Source organism: Silene latifolia, chromosome 2 (assembly GCF_048544455.1).
Source record: "Silene latifolia isolate original U9 population chromosome 2, ASM4854445v1, whole genome shotgun sequence".
Taxonomy (NCBI): Eukaryota; Viridiplantae; Streptophyta; class Magnoliopsida; order Caryophyllales; family Caryophyllaceae; genus Silene; species Silene latifolia.
In genome coordinates this window covers 37,972,668-37,988,016 of record NC_133527.1, presented here as the reverse complement: position 1 = coordinate 37,988,016, position 15,349 = coordinate 37,972,668, and the positions used below count along the sequence as shown (strand labels likewise).

At 34.5% G+C, this 15,349-nt stretch overlaps 1 pseudogene; it reads right to left on the bottom strand.

Annotated features, from left to right (window-relative positions):
- Positions 1-8,652: 8,652 nt before the first annotated feature.
- On the bottom strand, positions 8,653-13,977 carry LOC141639639 (uncharacterized; annotated as a pseudogene).
- Between the last annotated feature and the right edge of the window lie 1,372 nt (positions 13,978-15,349).

Genomic DNA, 15,349 nt, shown 5'->3' with positions numbered 1-15,349 from the left:
CACTGGCAGGGCTGGTCCAGTGGACAGTCAGTGATGGAGACGGTTGGATGGGTGTGTGTGTGTGTGTGGCAGTTCAGCTGTCTGTTTGTCTTATTGTTGTTATCTGTTTTGATTGTGTGATTAGTACTGACCCCGGTGTTGTTTTGTAAACCTGCGGTGATCCATTCGGGGATGGTGAGCAGATATTGAGCAGGTATAGAGATGATACGGGATAGCTGGGATGGCCACGACGTGACGATAGAGTCTTCCGCTGTAGTTTAGTTTTATTTACATTTCAGTTTGAATAGACAGTTTGGAATAATGTATCGTACTATCAGTTTGGGTTTCAAGGATTGTATTCATTCATTAAACGATTAATAATAAATGTTGTTTCTTTATCGCTGTTGTTTGATTATCATACCTCGGGCAACCGAGATGGTGATGTCTCCATACCTGAGTGGTCCTGGTAAGGCACTCGGAGTATGGGGGTGTTACAATTGTAATTTTTCTTTATTGCATTATCTTTGTATTTTGTATTGTTTGCATGCCTTCACATATAATTGAATCTAAATCTCTACTTCGACATTAATTGTATGTTAAACTAATTGTTCACCGACTTAGTCTAATTCTCACATGTTAGAATTAAAACTTGGATGTTGCATTGCACGCATACAATCGACGATATATCAAGTATAAATGATGTCCCTAATCATTAGTAGAGGCCGCTATCGAGGCGGGCGGGATTAGGTGTTCGATCAAAAGAGCTTCCTAATACGTACCCTCACCCCTTACTCCAGATCTCTGTGAACACCCGTGTTCATTGGCATCCACGAGAGTCATTCTAGACATAGAATGCTAAGGGTAACGATTGCTTAGTGTTCATGTCACTACTTTATGTCTTGACATGACATGAGGTATTCGAACGGTTCCAATTTCCCATAAAAATTGGCGGCGACTCCAACAAAAATGCAAACGCTTGTTTCTCTTTCCTCCCAAGCGCCCCCTCGGGCCCCCGCTATCCACACATGCTTGATTTTCATGCACAACATATCCTTTTTATCGCTGTAAAAAAACTCAATTGCGCATACTCCTAGATCGGAATTCAGAATTAACTATTTTTTTTGTTAAATGATTATCTCGTCATAATCTACTACTTTGAGGAAAAAAAGTTGCCGACTGACATTTTATAGGTTTTTTTTTAACGAAAATCTCAAATCAAACATATCTTGGATCTTAAATTTCCGAATGACCATTTTCGTTTTATCAATTTATAGATCACGAAGATTTAATCAATTTGAAAAAAAAATTAGCCAATTCCAATTTATGGTCTATAATTTATGCTCAACTGAAAATATTAAAAACGATAAAAAGGGCACGTTGTCCTTGAAAATCAAATTTCAAGGATGTCTTGTGCAAAAACTTAAAAAGTAGGGTACCACGTGAATAAAGGCAAAGTTCGATGGTACCACGTGAATTTTCCGAAAAATTAATAGTGTAAACATTTATATTTGAAACTAATTCACAATATAGAATTTTTTTTAATTTTTCAAAAAAAAAAACATAAGATTTTTTATAAAAAAATTTGAAAAAATAATTCTTAAAATGTCTTTCTTTTGTAAATAATGAGTTTTTCTATTAAAGTTTTTAGCAATTCTCAAAACTTTGCTAAAACTTGAGAACCCTTTATAGTAGACTTTATTATGACTACAGAAGTTTTTTTTTTTTAATTATTTTGGCAAAAAAGTAACAATTTTTCTATCAAAAATATATATAAAAACAAAATCGAAAGTCTGAAACATAAATAACATGCAAAAACATATATATTAATTTTTTACAGAGGTTTTAGAATTCTCATTTCTTTTTCTAAATTTTAAACATTTTCTCGCAAATATGATTTTTTTTCCTAAAAGAAAATCTTATAATTCTGTTATTTTTATTATTTTCTGTAATTTAATTATGTAGTAGGTTAAATATTTGTATTTGTGGTATGAGATATCAATTTCTCATGAGATTTTGGGTAAGAGTTTTTTTTTTCACTTTGTATCTAAGTTAAGGGGTTAACCACTCCAATTGAAATTTGAGGTACTTAATCTCACGATTAGACAAAGAAATGGGGGTCAATTACTACTTTCGCGGATCATAATTATATTATGAGGGGCAATATGATAATAAGCGTACAACAATGAGTTAAACTAATTTTATATATTGCTTAATGAAACAAGTTTTGAAATCTACAATAATTTTATATCCATTTCTCAGATTTTACCTCTCATAAGTAAAAGGGTCGAGACAAAAAAAAAACAGAATATTTCGAATAAAATTAGGCAACATAAAGTTATCAAAATGTATGGGGAGACAAATAAAATTTTCTAAAATTTAGTAATTTACTAAATCGAAAAAATACGTAAGTTTTTACATTTCATAGTTCTTTCCGTTACCATGCAGTGCATCGATTCCAAAACTAGCTAGTAATTATAAAACATGTAATAGCCCAATATGCGTCAAATTTTATCAAGCAAAACGCTACAATGAGAAGCCCAAAACTCCTTGAAGTCCAACACACAAAACCCTAAAAAAATATTTCTATATTTTTTTTTCCTAAAAGAAAATCTTATAATTCTGTTATTTGTATTATTTTCCGTAATTTAATTATGTAGTAGGTTAAATATTTGTATTTATGGTATGAGATTTCAATTTCTCATGAGATTTTGGGTAAGGTTTTTTTCACTTTGTATCTAAGTTAAGGGTTAACCACTCCAATTGAAATTTGAGGGACTTAATATCACGATTAGACAAAGAAATGGGGGTCAATTACTACTTTCGCGGATCAAAATCATATTATGAGGGGTAATATGATAATAAGCGTACAAGAATGAGTAAAACTAATTGTATATATTGCTTAATGAAACAAATTTTGAAATCTACAATAATTTTATATCCATTTCTCATATTTTACCTCTCATAAGTAAAAGGGTCGAGACAAAAAAAAAACAGAATATTTTGAATAAAATTACACAACATAAAGTTATCAAAATGTATGGGTAGACAAATAAAATTTTCTAAAATTTAGTAATTTACTAAATCGGAAAAATACGTAAGTTTTTACGTTTATTAGTTCTTTCCGTTACCACTCATGCAGTGCATGGATTCCAAAACTAACTAGTAACTATAAAACATGTAATAGCCCAAAATGCGTCAAATTTTATCAAGCAAAACGCTACAATGGGAAGCCCAAAACCCCTTGAAGTCCAACACACAAAACCCTAAAAAAATATTTTTTCAATTCATTCCCGCCACCCCACCCCACCCCACCCCACCAATTTCCATCACTCCTTTCTCCCTCTCTCTATAACACCACTACACGTACGTAATTATGCCTCCTAAGAATCAACCTACTAACGGCAAATTTTATGCTGACAGTTCTAATTAAGACAGAAGTAAAGCTAAAGCTTATGATATGCTATTATTTCTTATATGATAATTTATTTATTCTTTTATATTTTAGTTTTATTTCATTTATTTTAGTTTTATTTCTTATGTATTGTTTTTCTACAAATTTGAGATTGATGTATGTTGAAAAAATCCCTTTGAATAAAAAAAACCCTTGATTTAAATTTGGATGATATTTTGCTTTATTATTGGTTTACGTGGGTTGTTTTTACAATTAGGGGTTTTTCGACTTGAAAGAGGATTTTTCTTAGTACCAAACCTGTTGTCTCAGTTGATAATCCGAAATCAAATGATAATTTTTTTCTTGTCACACTCATTTACGCGGGTTGTGAAACTAAAATTGTTATTGGTTAGGATGATATTTACTTTTACGGGGTTCGCTGTTTTAGGAATCAGATTTATCCTAAAGGCGGTAATTATACCATTAAAGGTGGTTCTCCAGCTACCTTTTTTTATAAAATGTAATTTTATTTTGGTCTTGAAGTCTTAAGGAATAGTGTTATTAATCTTCATAATGATGAATTCGCCTCTTGGGCCAAAGCATACCATAATCTGGTTCTAAATTTAGCAAAGTCTATTAGGTTTTATTCCATTGTGTTGAATGTTTTGAAGGATGGTAGTGTTTTGTTGGATAAGGCTGATGAATGGGTAGTTAATAATTGGGGGTTATGTCAAAATTCTGGAAACTTATGTGTCGGTATGGTAAATGGAATCCGGGAAAAGATGTCTGTGAAATTGAAGATGCTGATAAGGCGAGGTCGATGCTTGTTATTGTTATTGACGTTGAATTAAAAAAACAGACATGTTTGACTCTATCTATTTTTTGTTCTAATTGTCTGATTATCCACTTTCGGTAATTTATATTATAATTCTGAACTTGATTTTTTTATTGTAGAAATTGTCTCTTTGGACAAGAAAAATGTTCTTGTTCACCCGGGTGTTAAGAGCATCCGCATCAGTGAGTTCTGATCAATTTTCATTCTACACTTTTTCAGCTTTTCTCTCTCTTCAATTCAACATCCACCTCATCACCCAAATTCACCAAATAACATCAAAAAAGCATCCACACCCACGTCAACAAATAACGTTTCTTCTCTTTCCTATTTACTATACCTCACACTATCCATATAAACATTCAACTAGTTTTATTACAGTGGTGGTGTTATACAAGGCCGGATTTGCGATAACACCGGGCCTTACGGACAAAAGGGACTCGTAAGAAAAAAAAAATTATTAACCAATACATATATTGTCATAATATATCATCAAAATTTATTTATTGTTATGTATATGGCCACAAGTTACTAAACTTTTGCCACAGTTTATTATTATTTTGTCACGAATATTGCTAGGTTTGTGCTTCTGTTTTTGTTTTTGGTTGTTGGTGCAGAGTCTTATGTTATTTTTTCTACATTTTACTTTGTTATTGTATTTTTTTTTGGCACGTGATGTGTTTTTTCTTTAATTTTTTACATTTTGCATTGTTTTTTTATTTTTCTTTTTATGGGTCACATGATGTGTTTGATCTTTTATTTTTTTTTTGCTTATTAATTTTTTTTTTCTTCTTGCACTACACTGCATTTTTTTTGTTTGATATTTTTTTCAATTATTTTTCTCTCTTCGCTTTTATTTGTCTTTATCTTCTTCCAACAATAAACGTGGAACTAGAAAATTTAGTATGTATTTTAATTTTTGATTATTGATTAATTTATTTTAAAATTAAATAGGTTAAAGTTTAATATTTATTATGTTATTTATTTGTATTTAATGTTTATAAATTCATTTTTGTTTTCTTTTTCCTTTTCAAAATAAGAAATGATGATGTGACTTTATAAATTGTTCTTAAATAGTTGAATGGTGATATGTTATGCTTTTAATTGTCTTTTTATTATACTAGTTGGTTGCACCGCGCGCGAAAGCGCGCGGTCCCCCCAAGATATTTTAACCTACGATGTTTTATGTGCATGCTAGCGTATGTTTATTCGGTTCGACTGTCTATACATGTTGAGTGTCGAACACATTGAATTCTTGTTATATTGTTTTCATAGTTGAATCGATTGGAAAAAAAAAACAAATTACAACTATTCGTAAATAATTCGTATTTAACTTTGTTAAGAGCATGAATATCTGGATATAACTACGCGCTTAGATAGTTAATTGTTAAAGAACAGAATTACATGGAATACATAAAACATTAAATATGATGTTGTAGCTTGTAAAGTAACATAAACACGTAGACCAGACTCTGTCCAACAACACATAGATATTCTGTAACACCGTTTTTCTGAAAGTTCTAAACAGTTTCACTCAAAACTTATGTTTATCTACACACACCGTCCAAATAAACGTGTTTTAGACAAATCGTTCAGTACAAAACATTGCTTCTCAATTAAATGAAGTACAGTTAAATTTAGTATATTGTATTTTTTTGTCGAGTTTATTTATAATTATTTTATTCTTCACTATATCACTTCATTTCCTACTACTACTCCATCCATTTTTTCTCGTATTACTCTTTATTTCCCCCGTCCCCTTTCTTCTCCCCACCCTTCTCATTTCCCTTTCTTTTAATAGTTCACGTCCTTCCCTTTTCCTCTAGCCTTACTTTATCTTCTTTCTAAACATTCCCTTTATCGACTTCCATCATTTTCCCCATCCCCATCCCCATCCGCATTCTCTTCTTCTTTTTCTACTCCTACTGTCTGTCCTCATCCGCTTTCCCCCATCTTCCCCCGCCCCTCCTCTTTATTTTTCCCTTGTTCTGCTCTTTCCCTATTATCATTTTTCTTGCCTCTTTTCCTATTCCTAGCCTTCTCCCATCTTTATTTTACTCTTTCCCCGCCTCCTCTTGTGTCTCGTCCAGTTTCCTTTTGAAACTTTTAAGAAAGTGAGATCGTGATTAAGATTGTCTCTACTAATACATTACGAAAAGAAAGTTCGATAAACTTTTAAAATCTATTTTTTTAAGTCGAGTTTTCTTATATTTTTTTATTTTTTAGTACACCTCTTATATATCCTCCAATTTCCCTCGTCCTCCACTTGTTTTCATATTACTCCTTCCATTTTTCCTCACACACTTTCTCCTCCCCTCCCCTCCTCCCCTTTTGTTGTATTGTTCACATCCTTCCATTCCATTCCTTGTCCATATCTCCTCTTCTTTTCCCTTAACTACTTTCTCGGCCCTCTATCTCTTTCCCCTTCCCCTCCTACTCATAGCCTTTCCTCGTTCTCTTCCCCCATTCCTCTCCCTCTTCCCTCGTTCTATTATTTCCCTCTCTCTTCTCTTTGACTTTGCTACCTCGTCCTCATCCTCCTTAAACTTATCCTCCTTGGCTTAAAACATTATCTTAAAACACAAAATACGAGTGATTACTTGGAAATAAGATAAATTTAAATTCAATTCAAAATGACTAATATAAAGGTTGTTGGCGCAAGCTACAAAATATCAAATATTATAGGAGCTCCTGATCCGCAAATTTTTCATTTAATTGTGCTATTTATATATTGTTTGATACTCCCACAAATTCTAAGAGCGCATAGCAATCATTGAGCTGAAGTCCGATAGTTCATAGATCGTAAGGATCATGATATTCAACACACTTTGACACGACTAAATCATCAAAACTACTTGGTCCACTAGCTACTCGCCTACTCATATTCAACAAAATCTAATAAGGTTCACCATAAAGGATTAATCAAACTCACGGATTACACACTCACTGATTACAGAGTATGCTGGGAAAAGAATGTAAACAAATCAAGAGACACAAAGTAATGACATGGGAAGGCCAAGCTCAATTTAACATGGAACTTATAAGCTACTCGAAAAAGCATCGATCAACAGCTTGAGAATCCTATTGCTGCCAGTCCTCACGGATGTCAAAGGTGTAGTTAATCCCCATGTAGCATCTGTTATCATCAACAAATTGTATAAAACACAGTTCATTTCAATTGTTAGACCTAGATTGCAAGTTATCTTCACTAGTGAAGAAAGTATCATATTCAATCTATGTATTTTGCAGCCTGCACTGAAGAGAATCATAAGTCATAACTGACGACTTCTTATGACATAAGCTATAGCACAATTAAGTTGAAACTTGATCACTTTAACAAAGAAAATGCCTTGTACCTTGCATATCTCTTTGAAGCTCTCACGTATTTGCCGGCCTTGAACTTGAACAATGCACTGCCTTCCTCCTTTTTCTAGCATGTTGCTTCTATTTTTTCAGGTTTACTCATATCCCATGAATCCTTATCCTGAAATCAGAATACAGATTTTTCATTACAACGCCTCCAAAACAGTCTATAACAAAGAAGCATATAGCTAGTAGAAGTAAAGGATGATCAACTTCACCAAACACAACTTAATTAAAATGTGAATGTCGGCGTACAACAATTTGATATGCTTTTTAAAGAAAGACTCATCTATACGTCATAGTATGAGCGGTCAAACATATCCGACCTCTCTCTGTGTTAATCAGGTAGATGATTGTCTCCAAAGGACCCATAACTAAATTTGTTTTTAATGGGTTCACTCAGCTGACATGCCATCACAAAATCGGAGGGACAAATGCAGTATGAACCACAGGGATAGGCGAATAGACACACCGAAAAGTTGTAAACAACAAAAAATTGATTCGAATTAACATCAAAAGGTCCCATTTGTTGGGATGACATCAAAAAATTGTTGGGATAACATCAAAAAATTGATTCGAATTAACAGCAAAAAATTGATTCGAATTAACAACAAATGGGACTCCTACACCTCATTTTTAATAATTGTAAAGTCACTACATGAACAATACCATAATCCTTGTTCACCGCATATTTCATTAACAACTCAATTTACCAATTACCATTAGTAACTCACCTTTTATAACAAAACCTTCACAATCTGCATGATTTAACACCACAAATTTCTAAGTTTTAAATAATTAAAAGATGAAATAAGTAAATACCATAATTCGCAAATCGGTTTCCATTAGAAACACAAAAAAAATTCAAAAATACCCTAAATTACACCAACTTGCATAATTTAAGTATTTAACACCACAATTTTCTAGAAGGTATTCTAATTGAATGATGAAATAAGTAATTACCATAATAATCCTTCTTCGGCTTTCGACTACAAAATGATGTCGTCAAATACCTTCAACATAATACAATGATACATCATTATTAAGCTACTATAAGATCACAATTAACAAAATAATTACTTGCGTCTTACTCCTGCAACCAACAGGATGTTGGTAACAGTGCGAAGAAGTTACTTGCGTTAAAAGTTCTAAGCCATTAAGTTTTCATAGTTGTTACCCCTGGCTACTGGTCTAAAACTAAGTATACAAAACTGTTAGTAACGCGTATTGTGTCGTATTTACGAACCAAACTTGGTCCCCAAGGCCCTATGCCTCTGCATAATAACAAAAATCAGGATTCCGAAAACTAAATGGAATAACATAAGCTTAATCTACTTTACAGAGTTTGGATGATGCATAGAAAGTCGTCCTTACAAGATGACTCTTCTCAAAGTATCGTCTAAATCCCTCTGGCTGCCATTTTGATGAACGATAAGAAAAAGAAAAAGGAGAAAGCAAAATACCTCAAAACCTCCGAAGGAATGAAGAAGTTAGACTCCGAGAGATAGTTTAAGACAACCCTTTCCACGATGCTCTAAATTTTCTGAGAAGCTCTTATTTCAGCCTGTGCTGCAAATCCTACTGGTCCAACTAAAATCAAGCGTTGGACATGCTCAGGGTGCTACAGAAACATATTTATGCATTAACTAATTAGACACAAAATCGAGTAAAATTGCTCAACTGAATTAAAACTAACAATGGGACAATAGAAACATTGAGAGCATATTTAGAAGCAATGTAAACCCCAAATAAATGCCCAAGAAGAATGAAACTGTTGAGTTTCATGGCTTTATGCCATTCCCCCAAAGAATCGATAAACCATGCTTCTGAATCTGCATTGTGGTAACAAAACAAAAGGCGTTAAAGAAGTGCCGCATAATTTCAAGAAGCCAAATATTTATCTAACTCCATCTTAAATTTCAATGCATGTTTGATTGACCACAAAGACGACAGTCGGCAGCTACATATAGCATTTGAGAAAAGAGAGTTGAATATGACAAGTAAATGATTCCTAACCTTTTGTACTTTTGCATGTAAAATCAGGCCTGCTTGATCCACCCCAACTGCAAGGCAAGAGAGAAAGCACATAAAAATTTAATATCGAATCGGACTTCTACTTTCAAACCTATCTTACAACGTGTAATCCATCCAACTTGCTTACCCAAGTTGATCAATTGTAATAACCCTAAATTGATGGGCCAGTGCATCAAAATTATGAAAGAAGAAGCCATGAGAGGTACAATATCCATGAACCATAGCCATGGTGGGCGCATCATCCTTGCTGTCAAAGGTAACCATATTTATAAACCTGGGCTCATTGCTTACAGACTGAAACCAGCATAAATACGCCGGTTAATCGCTCGCATTTTAAGGTAAATAAATGGAGGACAAACCCACAATCAAAGTTCTCACCAATATTTGGCCGGGAAAAACTGAAATCCCAAGTTAAATTCTCCTTCATTGAAAAGAAAAACAGCGGATTCGGATCTTGCGCAGCGAAAAATAACGAATTGAAACTGAATAAACAACATTTGGGATTCAAAATCGCTTGTTAAAAGCGAAAAATACTAGTAAATAAGGAAAGCAAATCGAAGTAAACATCAAAAAAGGACTCAAAATCGCTTGTAAAAATGAGTAAATACGAGCACATAACGAAATCAATCTGAGCATAAACAACAAAAAATTGGATTCAAAAACGTTTCCTCATTTATCTGAACTCAGATTTTTAACTCTTATAATGTTAGAATGAAGAGATCTTAATGATTTCTTTAGCAACGTCCTCATTAATCTATCAAAAATCCACCAAAAATTACAGCCAAATATATGAATTCACACCAAAATGAACGAAATTAAACTTCATATCAAGAGTCTAAACCCTAAACAAAAACCCAAAATAAAATCAAGGAAATCGATGGGAAAGATACTCACAAAATAAAAACAAGGGAGTTTTATGTAGCGGTGATAAGACGATGATGACGGCGACGTTGATTCCGATATCTCCGCTTGCATGGTTGAGGTGCTCGCGATCATCAAATACAGTGTTTATTTGTGAGAGTGAAAGTGAAGGGAAAAGGTGAAGGGGTGTGTGTGGTTGAGGGAAGAGAAGAGGAGAGGGGCAGGAAATGAGTGGTTGATGAGAAATGAGTGGTTGGAGTGAGCAGAGTGAGACTTGTAGGAAGGAAAGGTCTCAACAGGCCCAAATGAGAGGAATGATGGGTATGAATATAAGGAGGAAAGGTAATAAGTGAGGCCCAAATAATAGCCATCCAAATCCCGCACAAAACACTCATCCCATACCCACAAATACTATGCCATTATGAGGATAATTCAGAACTCAGACAAAAAAGAGCCCAAAACCGCACAAAACATCCAGCCCAACCCGTTTAGTAGGTACTATTCATTAGGCAAGTTAATATTCATTGATGAATAGTAACATGAGTGCTCTCACATTTTATAAAGGTGTTAGATTTATAAACTATCTCACACTTATTTTTGTTTTTGTTTCCTTATCATTATTTGCAATCATATAAATATTTGGGATATTTAATGGAAATACTCCAAACTATTGGAGTGCTTCTCAAAATACTCTATACTCTATTTTTACTACCAATACACCAAACTTTTACGCTCTTCTCTTTTATTAAAACAGGTAAAAGGGCTACCTGCTAAACCGGTTTCTTTTTTTTGGTGGAAATGTAAGTAATATGATAAAAGTCCCAAAATGGATCTCAAAGTCACCAATACAACCATTTTACATTAATCCTCAGGCGAGAGGACTATGCCAACCAGCCATTATCTAGCAAAAACACGCTAACAGCCTACAGTCATAACAAAAAAACAAGAATAACCTTACATTAGGCCCAAACTTTTACACCAATTACTATCTACTAAACAAACTTGACCCATTGCTACTGCCATTATGTGCAATTTGGCCTCTTTCCTGACCTGCTGTAGGAGTGTTCCTGGATGCATCACATACTTGTCCACTCTACAAACATTTCTCACAAGCCAGATCCCATATTGAACAGCTACAATCAAAGAACTAATCACTAGTCTCTGAAGACTAGAGATGTTCCTCTGCATTAGTACCTTCCCAGCAGAAATATCACCTGTCATTGTAATCTTCAACCAGGAAAAAAGAAGCTGGTAGCATTTTTTTGCATACTCACAGTCTTGGAAGAGATGTTGATGGCTCTCAGTCCCCCTGCTACACAAAAAGCACACTCCAGAAGTAACCACCCCCATTTTCTGCAGTCTATCCAAGGTTAAAAGTCTTTGTCTCTGCAAGAGCCACAAGATAAAACAGTGCCTTAGAGAATTAAACCTGTTCCAAACAGCCTTTGCCCAAATCACTTTTTGTTAAGATTGTTGAGTAAGCCATTCATAACCTTTAGAGATTGTATGCACATCATCATCCTCCAGCCACTTTCCTTGCTCATAAGCATCTCTAAATATATCTTTAATCTCACAAATCTTCCTCCAAGCCCACGAACTAGATTGAGAAGGTTTGTATTCAAACCAGGGAGTACCCTTAATATAAATCTTATCAACCCACCTAATCCAGAGGTGGTCCTTCTTGACAGTTATCCACCAGACCAATTTACCAACAGCAGGTAGGTTCCACAGGTGTGTGTCAACTAGGCTTAAACCCCCATACTCTTTCTTTTGACACAGGACAGACCAAGCAACTAGAGGAGCCTTTGTGTAACTTTCATTGCCTTCCCATAAAAAATTCCGACAAAGAGCTTTTATTCTGTCCATAACCCCAGTGGGCAAGACAAATATCTGGGACCAATAATTGTGAATAGTTTCCAAGACAGGCTTGACTAAAAATTAATCTCCCTGAGTAGGAGATTTTCTTTTTGTTCCAGCCTCTAATTCTAGTCAGCATCTTGTCTACAAGAACATTGCAATCAATCTTGTACAACCTTTTATGAGAGATTTGGACCCCCAAATATTTGAAAGGCAGGGATCCTTTTTTAAAACCAGTGTGTCTCATGATAGCCTCCTCAATATCAGGAGGAACCCCATTCATTACAATATCAGTCTTGTCAGTATTAATGTGTAGACCATATGCATCAGAAAAACACTTAAAAACCTCAGTAATAGCAACCACAGAAGGTATGTCTCCTCTACAGAAGAGGAGGAGATCATCAGCAAACATAAGGTTGGTCAACTGTAAGCCTTTGCAAAGTGGGTGAAATGTAAAACCAGGTATAGCACTAATCACATGAATAAGCCTACTTAAATATTCCATACAAAGTGTAAAAAGGAGGGGTGAGAGGGGGTCACCTTATCTAAGTCCTCTTCTACCCTTAAAAAAACCATGAGTTTGGCCATTAAGAATAATGGAATAAGAAGTAGAAGTGATGCAAATCATGATCCAGGCAATAAATTTAGGAGGGAAGTAGAGACTAGTGAGCATCTGCCTTACAAAGTGCCAATCAATAGAATCATAGGCCTTCCTCAGGTCTATTTTCATCAAGCACCTGGGAGAGACATGTTTCCTGGTGTACATACGAACTAGGTCTTGGCTAATTAAAATATTCCCCATAATACTCCTATCCTTAATAAAAGCAGATTGACAAGGGTTAACCAGATAAGGGAGTACCTTAGCAAGCCTAGCACAGAGGACCTTTGAGATAATCTTGTAGATGAGATTGCAACAGGTAATAGGCCTGAAGTCCTTAACAGTCACATGATTATCAACTTTTGGGATAAGAACCAGATTAGTACAATTTAGTTGTTTAAGCAACTGTCCAGAATTGAAGAAATGTTTGACTGCCTTACACACATCAGCCCCAACAATGTCCCAACTTTTCTTAAAAAACCAGCTAGAATAACCATCTCGACCAGAGCTCTTATCATCAGGTATAGAAAAGATCAGAGTTTTGATTTCCTCATCAGTAGGGCCCTGACACAAAGCTTCCTAATCAGTCTCAATAAACCTCACCCCTTGTTCAACAACATGTGGATAAAATTGAGAGGTAGGAGAACTTGACCCAAGGAGATTCTCATAGTACTTCACAAAAGCCTGTAAGATATCATCAGGAGTCTTACATATCTTACCCTCAGTATCCTCAATGAGAAGTACCTTATTTTGGATTTTCCTATGCTTAATGGCTTTATGAAACATGGCAGAATTGGCATCTCCTTCCTTTGCCCAATTAACTTTTGCTTTTTGTCTTAAAAAATCATCTTTAGCAATGGACAACATAAGGTAACTCTCTCTAGCTTGATATTCCATATCCATTAAGCTTATGTTACCAGGATCTAAATGTAACTTTTGTTGACAACCCAATAAAAATTTATAGGCAATCTCAGCATTCCTCTCAATGTCTGAGAACAGACTTCTATTCAAATCTTTAAGCAGGGGTTTCAGTGACTTAAGCTTCTGGACCAGCCTAAACATAGGTGATCCAACATAATAAACCGGTTTCTTTTATCTTATTACAACCATTATCTTTTTTGTACTATTCTCATCTACTTCAGGTCAACCCATTAATCTCCTCTTTCTTCTTCAAAACACCAAATCTCTATTGATCCTTTCCAAAACACCATTAATCCTCTTCAAAACATCATTAATTTTTAATTTTATGCATAAAGGATGTGCAGACCAAAAATTTCCCAAAACTATCCTCTTACCGTCAAAATTTCCCACACGAAATTGGCTGGAAAGCAGACAAGAAAATGAAATGTGGGTTAACAATTGAGAAATAATTGAGAAAAGAGGAATGTGCAAGACAAACAGAAGGAAGCATTCAAGCATAGTCAATCACTCACTACTACTCACTCCCATCACCATTCACAAAAAGAAGCAGATGCACACTCTTTTCTAGTCCTCTTCTATTTTCTTTTCTTTTCTTCTCTTATTTTCTGAAAATAATGGCCGTTATTTCATCAGAACTCAACTTGTTAACACCCAAAATCATCTGTAACAACTCCTCTAAACTTCATATCAACAACACACTCTGAACTTCTCATACTCCAAACTAATACCCTCCTCTTATTGTCAACGTCAAAACGCCATTAAAGTTAAAACCCCTCTTCCGTAATCTTGTTCAATACAAGATTTACTCATTAATCCCAGATTCTCATTCTTTTTTCTTCATATCTTTTAATTATGCAATTCCACCGAACTTTAATTTTTCAACTGTATAATCTCATTATTCCAATTGCTGTGATTTCCTCCATTAATCCCGGAAAATCAACAGAAGAACAATAGGTAATTGCTTACCACACCTCTCAAACAACTAGAGGAAAAAGGTGTCAACTTTTACATATAAATTAGCACAAATTTCAAAAGTTTGGTCTGATTGTTGAACCATTGTCATTTTCGAGATGCCCAGATGGTTTACTTTGATGTGGGTTTTGTAACTAATGTGGTTTTGGAAATTTAATGGGTTTTTACCAGGCTGAACAAAACGAATTGTTTGATAATGATGCCGAGTAGGATAAGACTACCGGGAAACAAGATTTCCATAAAGTGAGAATGGAGGAAAATTAATTAATCAACTATAATTAAAGGGGGGAAATGGAGGAAAATCAAATAAAGGATAAAGTTAATGGGAATGAAATTGGATGAAGGAGAGATAAGAGAGAGGAGAAGTTGCTGGTAAATGAAGGTGGATTGAGGAAGAAGATGAGTAAAATTATCATAAAAAAAAAGTGGGACATGCGAATGGATTTAACCGGTTATTTCAAGTCAAAAAAATAGGCAATTCTAGTAGAGGAAGACGGATGTAAAACTTGGGTATATTAGTAGTTAAACTAAAGTTTAGAGT